We start from the raw sequence: 20013 nt of genomic DNA, 5'->3' as shown, positions 1-20013 counted from the left end.
GACTTAATGCTTAAAGTCAATATGTTGAATATGAATTAGTAAATATGTGATATATTACCAGTTACTTTTTTTCCAAGGCCCAAACTCTTCCTCACGTACCAACTTGCGTCTCACAGTACCCGTCCGTCAACCTAGATAGCAGAATAGTCGTGATTGGTTCAATTATAAGGAAAATTGTACTTTTCAGGTCCCACATGGGTTGTGAAATTTACCTACTACTGTCCATGCTCTTAGAATATTATAGATCAGCTACTTCCTATTGAAGGTTCGTAGTTTTGTTTTGAGAAATATTAGTTGTTCTTAGTAAATCATAATAAGCACTAAAAATTATTACATAGAATAACAGTCCTTCACCAATCAATATTATATACCATAGTTGGTGCTTTACAAATCTTTAAAGAATGTTTTGTAGGAACGCTAACAGAAAACGATGGTTCATTGGAATGTCTATGGGGTAAACTACTCTAAACAGGATGGTATTGTGTCTACTATACCAACTACAGGATCGGTATATTGTCCACTACCACCTGTTAGGTGAGTAAGGGGTGCAATACCACCCACAGGATGGGTATGAGGGTCACATCTACCCAGAGGATGAGTATGGGGATCACATCCACCCACAGGAAGGGTATGGGGTCCAATACCACCTACAGGATGAGTATGGCGTCCACTACAACCCACAGGATGGGTATGGGGCTCCAACCACCCATAGAATGGGTATGGGGCTCCAACCACCCATAAAATGGGTATGGGGTCCAATAACACCCACTGGATGTGTATATGGCGTCCATTGCCGCGTGTCGAGCTCGAAAACCGCAGCATTCATCTCAGAACCATGCCTATTTCACGCAGATTCCTTAATAAACGTAAAAGTTTTATATGTCACAAGAAAGATAGAAATATAAGCTTCATTCTAAATACCTTACCATGGGCATATTTAAATTTAAACCGAAGATACGTGTACTTTTATAATAGCCGAGCTCCGACCCCGGACAGATCGATCGACCGAGCAACTCTCTCTCAGAACAATGTTTATTTCACGTGAATTCGTTAGTAAACATATATGTTTTATATGTCTCAAGAAAGACAGACATATAAGCTTCACTTTAAACACTTTACTATAGACATATTTAAATTTCTAATGAAGATTATTGTATTTTAAAAATTACGGAGCTCCCACCCCGTACAGACAGAACGACAGAGCAACTCTCTCTCAGATCAATGTTTATTTCACGTAAATTCGTTAATAAACACAAATGTTTTATAAGTCTTAAGCAAGATAGAAATAAGAGCTTCATTTTAAATACATTACAATAGACATATTTATAGCTCAAGTGAAGATACATATGTTTTTATAGTAGCGCTCAGTAGCTTGTCGGGCATGGAGTGCAGACGCCTACGCACTTGCCGATATATTGTATAATTAACAAAGATACGCTAATAAAGCCTAAAATCTTATATGCCTCCAGAAAGACCGATATATGAACATTATTATAATTGCACCAAATGAAATATATCATGTTCGAGAACAAAGATATATCAATTTTAAATTAAGTTTCGACTCTCTCTCGGGTGAGAGAGATGGGGCGACTCTCGCCCCATCTATTGGAGATTCTGTGCACTAAATACCCAAAGCTACTCAAACCCTCCTAGCATTATTTAAGTAATGAAGTAATATGGTATATTTACTCACTATAATGTGGGTGCTGAATGCAGAACATGAGAAAACATATATTTACTCCAAACTAATATAATTTCATTATGAAATAAGTAGCATCAAAGGAAGTCGATGGTCCAAGCAGCAATGTTGTGGAGCGACTTATCCAAGATATATCGTTGTTTGGAAAGTGTTTGTTGGCATATCCAGTTGTCGCACTTCTCTGCTCAAATTATCACAAATTTAAATTATAATGTTAACAAGTAGAATACGTATTTTTAATAAAATCTAACATAACTAGCCAGAAAACATTTAACATTAATTAAAAAATATATGTTTGGAAGTTAAATCGACTTCATAGGATAATGGTTTTGTTATATATACTCGTTATTCGTTGACATGCGTTCGCTACTTAAACTACCATGTACTGTACTTATGTAAAATCTCCCATGTCTCTTCGCTCATCTCACCGAACCCTACAGGCTCTGTGATATATTGTTTAATTAATTGAGATTCACAAATAAAGCTAATAATTGCATATGTTATCAAAAAGGCAGAGCTTAGTTTAGTTCATTTATTATGCACTCCATACCCATCCTATGGACGATAGTGGAGTGTTACAGAGGCACATAATGGGCTCAGGGAATGAGCCCCACAATTCATATAGCCAAGCAAGTTATAATCTTGATAAGCTAGTTACAAAAGTCAATACACATTGTCACATCAACAATGGGCTCGAGACCGACCACAAGTACAGTTTATAATTTAAGCAACTGATTTATATGGAGGGCTAGTGTCACAATTGATATGTTTATCCTACACATAACCCCCTCTCCCCCATCCAATGGGCAGGGGTGGATAGGTTACAATCAAGTTTTTTTTTGCGTTTTATTCAGAGATTAGGTCTTATTAGGTGAGGAAAGATATTCATATTTTAAAGAAGGTTTCTTGGCTCTCCATTTGTAACAAACTTACACATTGATGGAAAATATACAACCTTTTGAAAATCAATATTAGTTTGATCTAGATATTGTAATTAACGAAAGTATTTATGTCATCAGAAAGATAGAAATATAGGATACATTTAAAATCCTTTGTCATAAATATAACTGAAGTGAAAACGAAGATATATGCGTTTTGATAGTTACTTGATGGCTTGCTCTGAGAGTGTGAAGCCCTGCACACCAGCCAATAAATTGTATAATTAGTTTCCATATATTTTAATTAATCTTAAAAATCTATATGTCAGAAGAAAGGAAGATGTAGTCGTTAATGTGACAACATTTAAAAATATTTATCTCTTAAGTTAAATAAATAATACCACCTTATCGCCTGTGTCCGGACACATGAAAATTACCTAGGTATCAGTATCCAGCCAGGCGGGGATCACAGGCTGCACAATACTGATAAATTATATAATGCACTACTTGTGGTCGATCTCGAACCCATTTATGATTTGACGACTTATAGTGAATTTTGTAACTAGCTCATTAAGATTGTATCTTGCTTAGCTAAATGAATTGTGGGGTTCGGTCCATTCATTTTCTTTCTTTATTATGCACCCCATAATACCCATCCTGTGGGCGGTGGTGTAAAGGATTACAGAGGCACATAATCGGTTCAGGAACTGAACCCTCTAGTTCGTTTAGCTAAGCAAATAACAATCTTTTGACGCTAGTTACAAAATTATTAATGTACACATACATGTACATATACATACGTATACATATATAAATACACATACATATTTAATCACCCACACAAATACACACATCAGTAATTTTTTGTGTCACAAGTGATTCAACAAGAGGCTCACAACAGTCACTATACAAGGCACTTTACATCTATGAGGAGTCGCACAGTTACTAGTCTTGCTCCACACCCACCCAACTGGGCGGCAGCTTTACAGTCATGTGCTCCACACCCACCCAACTGGGCGGCAGCTTTACAGTTACCTGGTGTTATTCTTCACCTATATCTTTTTCTGGTTAATCCCTATTTACATTATGCAGTTCAGGTTTCGTCGCCATACTATAGTTTTTAGTTTAGTTAATTTATCACATAATGGGTTCAGGGACTGAACACACAATTTATTTATCTAAGCAAGTTACAATCTTGAGGAGCTAGCCACAAAATTCATAACACATCGTCACATCAACAACATGTGTTCGAGATCGACCACAAGTACAGTTTCTAAATTAAGCAAATGCTATATGTGGAGAGCTAGTGTCACAATTGATATGTTTGTCCTGCACATTTCCACAGTAGTTTGCTTGGGTTTGCTTGGGTACATAGACAAGAGACTGAACTTCAGCACCCACATACAACACATAAAGGGATGCTCTGAGAGAGAGAGAGAGAGGGAGAGTAAAAATATCCACTGAGGTCTGATTAAGTCCTTTTGGGGACCTTAATCATTAGGACGTTCAATGATTAACGCAAAGTGAGGCGTATTCAGATGGTATATTGACAACATTCAGCATATCTCATAATGACCTAGTAGTACTTGGTGCACAAATACCTTTTCCAAAGGAATCGCAAAACATAATTAAACACAACTGTACCGTACAGTGTTATATATTTATTTCAGTTTGAACAATTTTTAACATTAAAGGATAAATCCTTTAATTGGTTGAAATGGTTTTAATATTCGAAATCTAATTTGTTGATGTTAAATAATATAAGGTTCAAATTTATTAAGATACATACTTTAAAAACTATTTCTATTTGAAATTTAAATAACATTAAAAGAGTACAGAATATAACAAATACCGACTATATAAAAGACCTGATAGTTGCAGCACTTAATTATGCTATTGTAACACATTGAAAGTAATAACATTATTTGATTCAGCAAAGCATTTGGTAAGGTTATAATAATAATAATAATAATAATAATAATAATAATAATAATAATAATAATAATAATGTATTAATTAAGTATTTTAAATTATAATTTACAACTTGCTAGCGCACAATAAACAAATCCACGAATCATCATTACATTCTGTAACACCTACACATGTTCCATGGTGCCAAATATTGCAACGGTCACAGCATACCATCAGCTTCAAATCATTTGGCTTTCTGCAAATGCAGTACACTTCCATCGAGCATGACCGGATGATTCGTTTTCTTCTCAGTGTCTGAGCTGCAGGGAATGAGATGAGACACTTTCCTTTAAAGTTCTCTGGAAGATGTTGTCTCATTCTGCATATCATACGAGGTTCACCGGATCTACACCACTTGCAAGTGATGCAGCAAACGCCACAGCATATACCCCACTCATACTTGAGTCCTTGTGTCTGCTGACATTCATTATATTGCATATCAGCTTATCATCCTGGCAATTAGCAAAAGCATACAAGATAACTTCAGTAGATTTGGATGGTAATTTATGCCTGGTGTCGTATATGTTAATTTGTCCAGTTACTCCAATGTTGGAAACGGTGACCCAGTGACAACCATCAACTTGGATACTTTGAATAAATTCACCAATTGTAACTGGCCAGGAGCGGTCCCGCTACAACGCTGGGTCATGAAGGCCTTCTAGGCTTGGCACAGTTTGTTTGATGAGGTCACATGCAGATTTTATATGAAGGTCAGAGAGCTGTACATTTGTTCCAATGTTCATTATCTCGTCATTTGTTAAATAATTTAACATTGTCGAATGTGAAGCACTGTTATCACTCTCCTTATTGTTGCATTGGTGTGAGGAGTGGCAGTGATTGGTTCAGTTTATTTTTTTTTTTAAATAGGGACATAAATTTGTACTGCAGATACCAGTACAGTTGCACCGTTTCTTTATATATTTTATACTTGGGTTAGCAAGGCGAGACGCTTCTCTTAACGTGATACTGTTGGTATCAAATAGAAATAGTTTTTAAAGTATGTATCTTAATAAATTTGAACCTTATATTATCAACATCAACATATTATATTATTTAACATCAACAAATTAGATTTCGAATGTTAAAACCAATTTCAACCAATTAAAGGATTTATCCTTTTTAAATGATTTAATTAAAGGATTTGACACAAAAATCAGTATGAAAATTACCTCGGCTGTGGATATTGAAAAACTTCAAGCTGATATTAATAAAGTTTTCGACTGGGCATCAGAAAATAACATGATGTTTAACAGTGATAAATTCCAGGTACTCAGGTACGGTAAAAATGAGGACCTTAAACATAATACAGAGTACAAAACACAATCAAATGTACCCATAGTAGGAAAACAGCATGTAAAGGATTTGGGAATAATAATGTCTGACGACCTAACGTTTAAGGAGCATAACCAAGCAAATATTGCGACAGCCAGAAAAATGATAGGATAGATTACGAGAACTTTCAAATCCAGGGATCCCATCACAATGGTTGTACTCTTCAAGTCACTTGTGTTGTCCCGTCTTGAGTACTGCTCAGTACTCACTTCCCCCTTCAGAGCAGGAGAGATTGCTGAAATAGAGGGAATACAGAGAACATATACGGCACGCATAGACGCAATAAAGCACCTAAATTATTGGGATCGTCTCAAAGCCCTCCAAATGTACTCACTAGAAAGAACACGAGAGAGATATCAAATAATATACACCTGGAAGATACTGGAGGGCCAAGTACCAAATCTACACAGTAAAATAACAACGTACTGGAGTGAACGATATGGAAGAAAATGTAGAATAGAACCAGTGAAGAGCAGAGGTGCCATAGGCACAATCAGAGAACACTGTATAAACATCAGAGGTCCGCGGTTGTTCAACGTCCTCCCAGCAAGCATAAGAAATATTGCCGGAACAACCGGGGACATTTTCAAGAGGAAACTAGATTTATTCCTCCAAGAAGTGCCGGACCAACCGGGCTGTGGTGGGTATGTGGGCCTGCGGGCCGCTCCAAGCAACAGCCTAGTGGACCAAACTCTCACAAGTCAAGCCTGGCCTCGGGCCGGGCTTGGGGAGTAGAAGAACTCCCAGAACCCCATCAACCAGGTATCCTTTAATGTTAAAAATTGTTCAAATTGAAATAAATATATAACACTGTACAGTACAGTTGTGTTTGCCTGCCACAGCCTGCCACAGCCTTGAGAGCACGGAGCCTCTCTCTACATTGGCGACCCAGTCTGGCTAAACATTGCGGTACAGTAGAACCTCAAGACCAAGGTATTTGTATCTGGTAACTAGTCGAGCAGAGAGCCATCATCCAACTGCATTTTGCGATCGGCCCCACCCCGTCTGGGTGGGTGTCGGTTCAGGATCTTTGTTTTCTCTACTGAGATGACTAAGCATAGTTCCTGACATGTGGACAATACAGAGTTCAGAACATTTTGGGTGTTGGTATACCCATTGGTGTGGATCAGTATATCATCCACATAGCTAATGATGTGTTCGCTGGACCTTCTAGTTACAAAGTTTAAAAGTGCACTGATTAACACATTGAACAGAGTAGGACTGAGGACACCTCCCTGTGGAGTGCCAAGTTCAAAAAATCTCGTTACACTCCTATGCCCATGGAACAGTACAGATGACTTCCTGTTGGATAGATAGCCTCTTATCCACCGTAGAAGCCATCCTCCAACATTTATTTTAGCAAGTTCTCTCAGAATGACGTGTGGGTTAGCAATGTCAAAGGCTGACTTAAGATCTAGGAAAGTGGTGTATGACCTATCAGTATGCAGGGTGAGGAATGTGGTAATACAGTGATGTACACTCTTTCCATGCATAAAGCCATATATCTGGGGAGACAACATATTAATAATTTTGTAAAGGAGACGGTTGAGCACCATCCTCTCAAGACACTTATAGAGACAACTAGTGAGGGGAGATTGGGCGAAAAGCACTCGGCTGGTGAGGTTTAGGAATGGGAATAATAACACTGTTGGTCCATGACTTAGGAAGCTCCCCAGTTACATAGCTCATATTATACAATTGAAGAAAGGTATTCCCTGGAACTAGCAGAAGCATATGCAGTATGCCGTCAGTAACTCCATCCTCCCCGGGTGATGTAGCTTTGCCTTTATGTAGAGCAGAATCTAGTTCGTATTCAGTAAAAGCATGTCACAGTCATCCTCTTGATGAAGCATGAAGTCAAGGAGCCTTGCCCTATCAGTATATCTATCATTTAATTCATTCTGTGAGGGTAGAGGAAGACTGTCAAAGCTGGAAGTCGTGGCCCAAGCATCAACAAGCTCATTTGCTCTGTGCAGAGGATTAGGGTACGAGATCTCTGCAGCATTTTTCCCTTTGATCTTGTTGATATCCTTCCATGCCCGACTTAGTGGCGTGTGAGAATTGAGACCACGGACAAAAGTTTCCCAGTCTGTCTGCCTCAGCTCCACCATACGTTCCCTGGCCTTAGCCAGAGCCGCTTGAAAGAGCCGAAGCATTTCAGCAGTGCGGGTCCTTCTACAAGCTAGTCCAATTATTCTGGCAGTGCGTTTTAGTGTCTGCAATTTAGAATCATTATAATAAACATAAGTGCTATGACCAGTGTAATTTGGGTTACGTGGCCTGGACGATGGATCAAGTGATTCTATAAACTGGTTGATAGTACCTGTGAGCTCATTGTTAAAATCTTCAACTGATGAAGGCTCAGATGAACTGTACCATTCTGACACATGAGCAACAAGATTGTCTCGTTGATCGATGGGCACAGCCAGCCTCTTCCGCTTGAACACTCCACCGGGGAGGATAGAACTGCCAATGCTTACAGTGGCTAATATGGCCAGATGATCAGACGCCATATCTGGCACTATTGACGAGGCGCACACGGTGTGGGAGACGTTGAAACCGAGACATAGATCAGGAATACCTCCGTAGATATGCGTCGGTTCAAGGTCACCCACAATCTGTGCATCATCGTGACTACCTAATAGTGACACTAGTTGCCGTTACGATTACTGAACTGCGAATTACCAATATTCCTATGTCTAGCGTTATAATCACCTATAATGATGGTAGGCTCAGTCTGAATACAGACAGGAAGGTCAGCATAATTAAAGTTACAAGGAGTTGATTATTTAGTACATAGTTGTTTTTCTTTTTAATTGGATGATAGAGGAGGAGTCTTTAACGTGATTGGGAATACATACATACATACATACATACATACATACATACATACATACATGCATGCGTACATCCATTCATACATACATACATATATACATACATACATACATACATACATACATACATACATACATACATACATACATACATACATACATACATGCATGCATACATACATACATACATGCGTATATAAATACATGCGTATATACATGCATATATAAATACATACATACATACATTACATACATACATGCATGCGTACATACATACATCCATCCATCTATCCATACATACATACATACATACATACAAACATACATACATACATGCATACATACATACATACATACATACATACATACATACATACATACATACATACATACATACATACATACATGCATGCATACATACATACATACATACATGCGTATATAAATACATGCGTATATACATGCATATATAAATACATACATACATACATGCATGCGTACATACATACATCCATCCATCTATCCATACATACATACATACATACATACATACATACATACATGCATACATACATACATACATACATACATACATACATACATACATACATACATACATGCGTACATACATACATCCATCCATCTATCCATTCATACATACATACATACATACATACATACATACATACATACATTCATGCATGCATGCATGCATGCATGCATGCATACATACATACATACATACATACATACATACATACATGCATACATACATGCATGCATGCGTACATACATACATCCATCCATCTATCCATTCATACATGCATACGTACATACATACATACATACATACATACATACATACATACATACATACATACATACATACATACATACATACATACACGTCCAGCCAGCATATAGCTATTTCGAGACAAAATCCAATACAGTTTATATTGGTGAGACGCCACTGTGATGAGGAGTTTAAATATCACAGGAACTGTAGGTTAATGTGTGACATAAGTGAGGTTAGATGAGGCCTCTACAAGCATCAGCTGGAGGCTGATGGAGTGTTGTGGAGGCTGGTGGTACTATGTCCAGATGTTGGAGGGTGGATTTGACTCTCCCACCCTCCCTCCCCCTCCCCCCCCCCCCCCCACACATTGACCGCAGTACGTCTAAGGTTACTTTCCACTCTCGCTTACCAAGGGTATAACCCCCGCCCCTCCCTACACACACACATGCATCAGATTCTTAACTTACAATATTTATGATTTACCAATTTATGTTACTACACTGACTGTCAATTTCACAATATTGTATAAACTTTGATGAATCGCTCGTCTATGGGTCATCCAATAATGTTAGCAGACTTCTAGATGTTACCACTGCTAGGTTTAGGCTCAGCTACAAGTACCTCTGGAAGTTTGTAACATCTGATGATGTAGATTTGACTAAATGTAAACTCTGTCAGCAGAACTATTCGCATACTTTGCGTCATTATATAATGGAATGTGAAAAATCGCGGAATTTAAAGATAACAACATCAATAGTGTCCATGAAATGTGTAAGTACTTCATTCATAATGATGTGCTGCTCGAAATCTTAGCGAAGTATCCAAAATTTGCTTACTGTAGGTAATGCATACACATGACTGTAAAGCTGCCGCCCAGTTGGGTGGGTGTGGAGCACATGACTGTAAAGCAGCCGCCCAGTTGGGTGGGTGTGGTGCACATGACTGTAAAGCTGCCGCCCATTTGGGTGGGTGTGGAGCACATGACTGTAAAGCTGCCGCCCAGTTGGGTGGGTGTGGAGCACATGACTGTAAAGCTGCCGCCCAGTTGGGTGGGTGTGGAGCACATGACTGTAAAGCTGCCGCCCAGTTGGGTGGGTGTGCAGCAAGACTAGTAACTGTGTGACTCACCATAAATGTAAAGTGCCTTGTATAGTGACTGTTGTGAGCCTCTTGTTGAATCACTTGTGACACAAAAGATTACTGATGTGTGTATTTGTGGTGGTGATTAAATATGTATGTGTATGTATATATGTATACGTATGAATATGTACATGTATGCATAAGTATGTGTACATTAATAATTTTGTAACTAGCGTCAACAGATTGTTATTTGCTTAGCTAAACGAACTAGAGGGTTCAGTTCCTGAACCGATTATGTGCCTCTGTAATCCTTTACACCACCGCCCACGGGATGTGTATTATGGGGTGCATAATAAAGAAAGAAAATGAATGGACCGAACCCCACAATTCATTTAGCTAAGCAAGTTACAATCTTGATGAGCTAGTTACAAAATTCACTATAAGTCGTCACATCATAAATGGGTTCGAGATGGACCACAAGTAGTGCATTATATAATTTTATCAGTATTGTGCAGCCTGTGATCCCCGCCTGGCTGGATACTGATACCTAGGTAATTTTCATGTGTCCGGACACCGGCAATAAGGTGGTATTATTTATTTAACTTAAGATATATATATTTTTAAATGTTGTCACATTAACGGCTACATCTTCCTTTCTTCTGACATATAGATTTTTAAGATTAATTAAAATATATGGAAACTAATTATACAATTTATTGGCTGGTGTGCAGGGCTTCACACTCTCAGAGCAAGCCATCAAGTAACTATCAAAACGCATATATCTTCGTTTTCACTTCAGTTATATTTATGACAAAGGATTTTAAATGTAGCCTATATTTCTACCTTTCAGATGACATAAATACTTTCGTTAATTACAATATCTAGATCAAACTAACATTGATTTTCAAAAGGTTGTATATTTTCCACCAATGGAGAGCATCAGCCAAGAAGCCTTCTTTAAAATATGAATATCTTTCCTCACCCAATAAGATCTAATCTCTGAATAAAACGCAAAAAACGACTTGATTGTAACCTATCCACCCCTGCCCATTGGATGGGGGAGAGGGGGTTATGTGTAGGATAAACATATCAATTGTGACACTAGCCCTCCATATATGTCAGTTGCTTTAATTATTAACTGTACTTGTGGTCGGACTCGAGCCCATTGTTGATGTGACAATGTGCATTGACTTTTGTAACTAGCTTATCAAGATTATAACTTGCTTGGCTATATGAATTGTGGGGCTCATTCCCTGAGCCCATTATGTGCCTCTGTAACACTCCACTATCGTCCATAGGATGGGTATGGAGTGCATAATAAATGAACTAAACTAAGCTCTGCCTTTTTGATAACATATACAATTATTAGCTTTATTTGTGAATCTCAATTAATTAAACAATATATCACAGAGCCTGTAGGGTTCGGTGAGATGAGCGAAGAGACATGGGAGATTTTACATCAGTACATGGTAGTTTAAGTAGCGAACGCATGTCAACGAATAACGAGTATATATAACAAAAACATTGTCCTATGAAGTCGATTTAACTTCCAAACATATATTTTTTAATTAATGTTAAATGTTTGCTGGCTAGTTATGTTAGATTTTATTAAAAATACGTATTCTACTTGTTAACATTATAATTTAAATTTGTGATAATTTGAGCAGAGAAGTGCGACAACTGGATATGCCAACAAACACTTTCCAAACAACGATATATCTTGGATAAGTCGCTCCACAACATTGCTGCTTGGACCATCGACTTCCTTTGATGCTACTTATTTCATAATGAAATTATATTAGTTTGGAGTAAATATATGTTTTCTCATGTTCTGCATTCAGCACCCACATTATAGTGAGTAAATATACCATATTACTTCATTACTTAAATAATGCTAGGAGGGTTTGAGTAGCTTTGGGTATTTAGTGCACAGAATCTCCAATAGATGGGGCGAGAGTCGCCCCATCTCTCTCACCCGAGAGAGAGTCGAAACTTAATTTAAAATTGATATATCTTTGTTCTCGAACATGATATATTTCATTTGGTGCAATTATAATAATGTTCATATATCGGTCTTTCTGGAGGCATATAAGATTTTAGGCTTTATTAGCGTATCTTTGTTAATTATACAATATATCGGCAAGTGCGTAGGCGTCTGCACTCCATGCCCGACAAGCTACTGAGCGCTACTATAAAAACATATGTATCTTCACTTGAGCTATAAATATGTCTATTGTAATGTATTTAAAATGAAGCTCTTATTTCTATCTTGCTTAAGACTTATAAAACATTTGTGTTTATTAACGAATTTACGTGAAATAAACATTGATCTGAGAGAGAGTTGCTCTGTCGTTCAGTCTGTACGGGGTGGGAGCTCCGTAATTTTTAAAATACAATAATCTTCATTAGAAATTTAAATATGTCTATAGTAAAGTGTTTAAAGTGAAGCTTATATGTCTGTCTTTCTTGAGACATATAAAACATATATGTTTACTAACGAATTCACGTGAAATAAACATTGTTCTGAGAGAGAGTTGCTCGGTCGATCGATCTGTCCGGGGTCGGAGCTCGGCTATTATAAAAGTACACGTATCTTCGGTTTAAATTTAAATATGCCCATGGTAAGGTATTTAGAATGAAGCTTATATTTCTATCTTTCTTGTGACATATAAAACTTTTACGTTTATTAAGGAATCTGCGTGAAATAGGCATGGTTCTGAGATGAATGCTGCGGTTTTCGAGCTCGACACGCGGCAATGGACGCCATATACACATCCAGTGGGTGTTATTGGACCCCATACCCATTTTATGGGTGGTTGGAGCCCCATACCCATTCTATGGGTGGTTGGAGCCCCATACCCATCCTGTGGGTTGTAGTGGACGCCATACTCATCCTGTGGGTGGTATTGGACCCCATACCCTTCCTGTGGGTGGATGTGATCCCCATACTCATCCTCTGGGTGGATGTGACCCTCATACCCATCCCGTGGGTGGTATTGCACCCCTTACTCACCTAACAGGTGGTAGTGGACAATATACCGATCCTGTAGTTGGTATAGTAGACACAATACCATCCTGTTTAGAGTAGTTTACCCCATAGACATTCCAATGAACCATCGTTTTCTGTTAGGGTTCCTACAAAACATCCTTTAAAGATTTGTAAAGCACCAACTATGGTATATAATATTGATTGGTGAAGGACTGTTATTCTATGTAATAATTTTTTTGTGCTTATTATAATTTACTAAGAACAACTAATATTTCTCAAAACAAAACTACGAACCTTCAATAGGAAGTAGCTGATCTATAATATTCTAAGAGCATGGACAATAGTAGGTAAATTTCACAACCCATGTGGGACCTGAAAAGTACAATTTTCCTTATAATTGAACCAATCACGACTATTCTGCTATCTAGGTTGACGGACGGGTACTGTGAGACGCAAGTTGGTACGTGAGGAAGAGTTTGGGCCTTGGAAAAAAAGTAACTGGTAATATATCACATATTTACTAATTCATATTCAACATATTGACTTTAAGCATTAAGTCATATATGTGCTGTCTTGTGTGAGAACGGGTTGGGTTGGAAGCATTCTATGTCTGCCATTGACCGGGTCAGGCACCCAGAAAGATAAGCATCCCAAAACAAACCCCTATTCTGGTGAAAATATTGGTACGAAAAGCCGAACAAGTGGATAAAACTCCCCTAAAAGAAATGAGCAAACGAGCATGATGTCACAAGTCGCGGCGATGCTGTCTGCGCAGCTTCCTCCTCCCCGGGAGGGGGGGAAGGGGCCCCAGACCTCTGCGCCGGCTATCCACCCTTCAGTTCTAAGGCTGATGCTAGAGGCGGAGGTAGTGTGCTTGGCTCCAGAGTTTCCAGCACTATGCTTTGAGTATGGTGGCTTTCTTCCAGGGGTGCGAGAGCCAGGAGTAATTCTACAGTACTCAGGCTGCATGCGCCTAGGGTTATAATCCCTAGGTACCCTGTAAGTACTGCCCTTAGAGCTTGGGGGCCACCTTCCACAAGTTCCTTGGGGCCTACTTCTGCTGGGCCGTATTTGTGCTCGGTTTTTCGGCCACCCTTTGGGTGTTTGGGGGTTTTGTCTTCCTTGTTTACCTTAGGGTAAGAGGCAGTTTGGTGCGGGGCACAGGGCACTGCACAGCTTGTTTTCACCATTCACAGTGGCCAGCTGTGTTCGTTGAGGTGCATTGTCCTCTTGCGGGGTTTTGTTTTTCTTTCTGTTTTTGCCTAGTGGTGGGGGGCCTTGTATGCCCCTTTGTGCCTGACCTGTGCATGGTTCTTTTCTGGTGGTGCCTTCTGCTAGGTCCCCGTGAGTGTACACGTCCCTGGGGTTCAGCTTTTAGAAAGTTGTTCGGTATTTGTAGGTTCCGGTTAGCATTACCCTGCCTGGGATTACCTGGGAGTGAGTTCTTAAACACTCAGGACTCTTGAAAACCCCCTAGGGGGTGCGTGGGTCCGATGGATGTGTCCCCGGAGTCCCCCCTAGCTTCGTGCGAGTTCGAGGGCTGCTCGGTCCTCTTGACTCAAGGCGACCCTCATGGTTTTTGCCTCCGTCACGCTGCCTGTTGGGTCGGTGACACTTTCCACCCAGAGTCCTGAGATTACTGTTGCTTGCTGGTGACTCGGTTTACCCAATCTCATGATGATATTCTATGGCACGGGTGGCACAGGCATTGCATGTGTGCTTTAGGTTGTTGCAACGTGCTAGGTTGGTTGCTCACCCAGATGCCCTGAGGCTGCCCCGTTTTGCCTATAGGGACCCGAACTTGGGGGTGGGGGTCGCTTCGTCCTTGGTTCAGTCCGCGCCCCCTCGTCCTTTCCCTGTTGTGATTCGTTCTGGTCCCTCCCCCCTACCCCCCTGCTTCCGGCTCCAAAGCATCTGAGAGTGTCGGAGTCAGGGCAGGGTTTAGATGGTCTTGAGTCTCGGGTAGTCTCGGGGATGCTACTTCTGGTGTGGCGACGGAGGCATTCGAGTCTGATCTCCCTGCCGAAGCCTCTGGGTCTGACCAGTGGGCCCCCTTTTGTTCGGCTTACTTGGCTGCGCCGGCCTTTTCTTTAGGGGCCAGTGCTCTGGGGAAATGACTCTGCCCCAGGTTCCAAGGAAGGAGATCCTGGGGCTGGGGAGGGGCTGACTTGGGGGGCCTTGGGCCCCACTGGACCCTGCCTGGGTTTTTCTACCCTCGGAGCGGGGCTTATTGTTACAAGGAATAGGGTTCACTTTTCTCCCCTCTGTGTATGAGTTGGATTTGGTGTCTGCCCCTCCCCAGGTTCGGTTCCGTGTTCCCTCGGGCGCGTTGGTTCCGTCTTTCCGGAGGTTTTCGGCTTCCCGCATCCAACCGTCTACGGTGCTGGTAGCCCTGGCGGCTTACCTACTGCGTGACCCGGATTATGCCTCGGTGATGGATCAGTCGTCTTTCAGGTTTGGAACTTCGTTATCTTTCTGGGTCTGTTACAAGGTTCCGGAGTCGTCCTGGCTGGCGGACTGTCCTGTATTCACTTTGGAGGCTTGGCATTCTTTTTGTCGTTCCCGCACGCTTGAGTGACGCGAGGCTTTGACAGTGGTTCAGGTTTTCCTGGGGGTCGACCTTGAGCATCTCAATGAGTGCTTGTTTGCTCCTGCCCTTCCCCGGGATGTTGGTGTTCTACAGCTCCATGTGCAGGTTCCCTCCCTTTCGGCTGCGCAGGTAGCAGAGGATTTGCGTGCTCGGGCCTCTTGGCTTCGGCCTTGCGCTTCTTTTTCCCTCCTGGAGCTGTCTTTGAACTGGTTTGGGAAGAATGTGGGGGCGCTCGGGGCTGTTCCGGGGTCCAGTGCCTTGGGCTCGGCGGCTCGCGCGTCAGCTGCCTTGTTGAAGATGTTTGCGCCGATCTTGCGGGATGCGGTTTCCCTGTTTTACGCTTCCCAGCTCGCGTGTCGGCAGGCGGTGCTTGCCTCCTCTCAGGAATCAGCCTGGGCCCTGGCTCTTGGGTTGTCTTCGCCTTTTTGTCCTCTGCTTTTTGCTCCTTCGGCCATGTCACAGTATATTCAGGCTGCTTCGGCCAGTTGCCATCCCATGTCTGACTAGTTGGTTCTGTGGGGGTTGCGGGGGGGGGCCTTCCTGGAGGGGTCATGCCAGGGCTCGGGGTTCCGCTTGTTGTGGTGGGCCACAGGGTTCATTGCCCCTCCTCTCAGATGACTACGTTGTCCCAGGTTTGGCTCCTTTTGCAGCCAGATTCTTGGATGGAGTCTGGACCTCCGGGATGCTTATTGGCACGTCTCGATTCATCCGGGGTTCAGGGACTTGCTCGGTTTTGTTGTGGGGCGTCAAGGTTCCTGTTTTCGGTGTCTCTCGTTCGGGTTGAATCTGGCACCTCGTGTGTTCACACGCCTTACATGGGTCATTTTGGCCCATCTGTGTTTGTTAGGTGTTCGGGTGTTGGCCTACCTTGACGACTGGCTGGTCTGGACTCCCAGCCGGTCCTTTTGTCTGCTAGCTAGCCAGGATTTGGTTCTTTCCCAGCTCGCCGGGTTCAGGTTCTTGGTGAACTGAAGGAAGTCCCATCTGGTTCTCTCCCAGGTTCGGACATGGCTGGGTCTTGTGTGGGATTCGCGGATTGCTTTCTTGTCTCTAACTCCGGAATCTCTCCTGCGGCTGCGGTCTCGCTTGAGCCTGTTTCTGGGGTCACCCGGGTCACCCTGCGGTTGCTCGAGGGTTTGTATAGGAGCTTGAGCTTCAAGATGTTGGTGTACCCACCGGGTCGGGTTTGGCTTCGACAGCTATTCTGGTTCCTTCGGAGGTGTCTCTTCCGCCTCTCTCTCGCGATCACTGGGTTTGTCCCCCAGGGACCTTGTGTCGGCCGCTGCGTCGCCGGCCTCCTCTTCGGGTTTTTCGGGGTTCAGTGCCTTGGCGCCTGCCCGAGCCCTGTCTCGATGTGTTTACGGACACGTCGTCTCTCGCTGGGGATTTGGGGCCGGTGCTCACCAGGCCGGCCAGGGACAGTGGGGTCCGTCCTTTCGTCGACCCCACAGCACGGTGCGGGAGTTCGCGGCAGTGTGGTTTGCTCTTCGGAGGGTTCGGGTCGCCCACGGGTCGACAATCTGGCTCTATTCAGACTGCTCCCTGGTGGTTCATTGCTTGAACTGAGTAAGGTTCGATGCGGTCCTTGGCTCTTTGGGGCTGGTCGCTTCGGGTGACTTGTCTGCTGAGTTCTCGGGGGTTTGGCTCTCCTGGCAGTTCACGTGTGGGGAGTGTCCAACGTCTTGGCCGATGGCCTGTCTCGTTTCGTTCCCCTGTCCACGGAATGGACAACAGACGCTGCTTCCTTCCGTTGGCTTTGGCGGACGTTCAGACGCCTCGAGGTGGACCTCACCCACTTCGGTGGGTACAGGAACCCCCCACCTCGAAGAGGTGGGGGTTCCTGTACTTTTCAAAGCAAAATTTTCTTAGCAAAATTTTTATCAGAATAGGGGTTTGTTTTGGGATGCTTACCTTTCTGGGTGCCTGACCCGGTCGATGGCAAACATAGAATGCTTCCAACCACACAGTGGTTTCTATAGGCCATTGCTCCCCATGCCTCTCTGAGGGGAGCCACGTTCTGGCTCGTGATCCCTGGTAGGCCCACTGAACTCCATACACATGACTGATGCCAAAGTATGACATTAGCATATCAGCCCAGTAAGCTCCAGGGAGCCTCCGGGTCTCACCTAGAAAATGGTGTTTCATTACATTCAACGCTGTTTTTTTAGGCGATACTGTGGTCACAAGCTGAACAGCAATGCTGTGAGCTCATGCTGTGTGTGCCAGCCTTAGTGGCTTACTCAGTACTGAGGCTCTCACACCCAGGAATGTTGCCCACGATTTTTATTTTTAAATGGTGTCTGTTTACATGAGCCCTGAGGAAGGTGATGTGAACCCAATGTATCCGCAGACCGTTTAAACCTTGTGTAGTACTCCAAAACTATATATACAGTGATGCACACTTTTGCGTCAGTTACACGAAACGTCATATGTAGTTTTGCACAGTTTAAGGATTAATAATGTTCATAAATGTAACATTTGTTTACCAAATTGTTTGTGAATGCTCTGTCAAATGCCACAATGAAAGTGAAGAATTCATAATAAATGGATTTTTTATGAATATTTATACCAAGACTGATACAGTTAGCGTATGTAAATCCAGGCGATTACATTATATTTGTGGCCTCCATTAATAGCCACATAGTTATGATTTTGTTAAGGAATTGTTCACTAATGATGGTTCTATCATGTGCCATGTTCAAAATGATAAATACATAACAAATAGATTTTGTGATTTTTGTTTAGTTTATAATGGATGTAAGATTTTGTTTTTTTGACATGGAGGTGCGAGACAGTCTGGGGCCGACATACAGAACAAATCGGCCTCGCCCTATATAGTTCCTTCAAGTGAGGACACAATGTAATAAGATACATAAGTGTACTCCATTCCTTATTACTGTAGCATCATTTACAGATTTCTCCTAAATTAATGTTAATGTTTCTTCGTTCAGGAGGAGATTGAAAGAGCATTTAGGGAAGACTTCCCTACAAATGATTTCTGGACTGATGAAAACAATGTGGATATACTTCAGTGTATATTAGGTACGATTGTTAATATTTCCTGTTTATTTTCCTGTAGTGTAATAGTGTGTCAAACTTTATACTGTAGTGTGAAATTCATTTATGAATTTAATGAATAAATTTAATGTAATTTAAATGTAATGACTGCAGAAGACACTTCGAAGTGTTGATACTCGTGTTATTTTACATAAAACACACCCATACGTGTGTGTGTGTGTGTGTGTGTGTGTAATTACCTATGTGTAATTACCTAAGTGTAGTTACAGGATGAGAGCTACGCTCGTGGTGTCCCGTCTTCCCAGCACTCTTTGTCATATAACGCTTTGAAACTACTGACGGTCTTGGCCTCCACCACCTTCTCACTTAACTTGTTCTAACCGTCTACCACTCTATTTGCGAAGGTGAATTTTCTTATATTTCTTCGGCATCTGTGTTTAGCTAGTTTAAATCTATGACCTCTTGTTCTTGAAGTGCCAGGTCTCGGGAAATCTTCCCTGTCGATTTTATCAATTCCTGTTACTATTTTGTACGTAGTGATCATATCACCTCTTTTTCTTCTGTCTTCTAGTTTTGGCATGTTTAATGCTTCTAACCTCTCCTCGTAGCTCTTGCCCTTCAGTTCTGGGAGCAACTTAGTAGCATGTCTTTGCACCTTTTCCAGTTTGTTGATGTGCTTTTTAAGATATGGGCACCACACAACCGCTGCATATTCTAGCTTTGGCCTAACAAAAGTCATGAACAATTTCTTTAGTATATCGCCATCTATGTATTTAAATGCAATTCTGAAGTTAGAAAGCATAGCATAGGCTCCTTGCACAAT

The 20013-nt window shown here is 41.7% G+C and overlaps 1 long non-coding RNA gene across 1 annotated transcript in view; it reads left to right on the top strand.

Annotated features, from left to right (window-relative positions):
* The window catches only part of LOC138368221 (uncharacterized), a 57111-nt gene extending 37891 nt beyond the window's left edge, over nt 1-19220 (top strand). The window contains exon 3 of the long non-coding RNA XR_011229542.1: nt 19124-19220. This is a non-coding gene — a long non-coding RNA (uncharacterized lncRNA). The remainder of the gene's footprint in view (nt 1-19123) is intronic.
* The last annotated feature ends 793 nt before the right edge of the window (nt 19221-20013 follow it).

This window comes from Procambarus clarkii, chromosome 3, assembly GCF_040958095.1.
Source record: "Procambarus clarkii isolate CNS0578487 chromosome 3, FALCON_Pclarkii_2.0, whole genome shotgun sequence".
Taxonomy (NCBI): Eukaryota; Metazoa; Arthropoda; class Malacostraca; order Decapoda; family Cambaridae; genus Procambarus; species Procambarus clarkii.
Note: the sequence above shows the minus strand (reverse complement) of the source record. Positions and strands in the feature narration are given on the sequence as shown.